Source organism: Etheostoma spectabile, chromosome 7 (genome assembly GCF_008692095.1).
Source record: "Etheostoma spectabile isolate EspeVRDwgs_2016 chromosome 7, UIUC_Espe_1.0, whole genome shotgun sequence".
Lineage (NCBI taxonomy): Eukaryota > Metazoa > Chordata > Actinopteri > Perciformes > Percidae > Etheostoma > Etheostoma spectabile.
In genome coordinates, this window is record NC_045739.1 from 21,593,569 (window position 1) to 21,594,598 (window position 1,030).

The 1,030-nt window shown below is 40.4% G+C and overlaps 1 protein-coding gene across 1 annotated transcript in view; it reads left to right on the forward strand.

The window, feature by feature from the left end:
• Window positions 1–273, forward strand: part of dpm1 (dolichyl-phosphate mannosyltransferase subunit 1, catalytic) — a 4,416-nt gene extending 4,143 nt beyond the window's left edge. The window contains exon 10 of the mRNA XM_032521591.1: window positions 14–273. The gene's annotated coding sequence lies outside the window, so the exon portion shown is untranslated. The remainder of the gene's footprint in view (window positions 1–13) is intronic.
• Window positions 274–1,030: the final 757 nt, after the last annotated feature.

Here is a 1,030-nt window from a genome sequence, read left to right on the forward strand (position 1 = left end):
GTGCTCATTTGCCTATGTCTAGACAGTGACATGACAGCAAATGACAAAGGAAGACATCTCTCCCCTGTTAGCAGTAGACATAAAATAATTCTCTACCAGTAGTCGTCCAGAATACTGAAGGAACGTAGCGCTTTACATTCCCATCACCCTCCCAATGACGTTTGAACAAAGTGCATTCCCTGACTGAAATTTACATTAACAAGGTTGTCAGATGGGTTTACGTTGAACTGCCACACTTGTGATTGTTTGTATAAAATTAAACAGTTTGTATTGGCTCTGTTTTTCCTTAATGTCATTTTTTTTTTTTACAATGAGTCAAAACCTCAGGTGGGTTTGGAGAGAGCTGCTCTTAGTGATATTCATTGATCCAAGGGCCAACCTCCAACAAGTGCAAGAGGTTGTTGTTTTCTCTGAACACGCCCTCCAAAGATGTTCACCTTAAAGAGCATTCATTTAAAACCATGTGGTTCTTCCCAGCACATGGTGTGTGGTACACTCTTTGCTGAGGCGGTAGCAGTCAACAGGTACCAGCTTGTACATCTACCTCACGCACACTAATGTCATCCAGAGGTTGCCGCAGGATAAATATATATCAATGAATTTCAAAAAGTCAGATAGTAAAGGCATTTAAAATCCCACTTTTCTCCTTTCCCCTAAGAAAGTGTTGTGTGCGATGCTGAATAACCAAGCAGGCAACTGCCCCAGGGCCCTGAAAGCTCCAGGCTTATTTGTGTGTTTTACTTTTTTACTGGTTTGTGTCTATTTATGTGAAAGTTGATCAGGGAATATGCACCTTAAAAGCATACCGACGCCTTAAATTGGTCCCTGCCATTATGTAGTCCTGCGGCCCTGTCTTGAGGAGTCCAATGTCAAAAATAAATGATATGTTGCATAATTTGAAATTCACATGTTAAATCAAATTACTTTACAGCAAACGTAGGGTCAGTCAGATACTATTTTTGCATTAAAAAAAACACCACAAAAAGTGGGGAATGGGTTTTGGCCCATTTTAATGAGTGATTATGAGGGG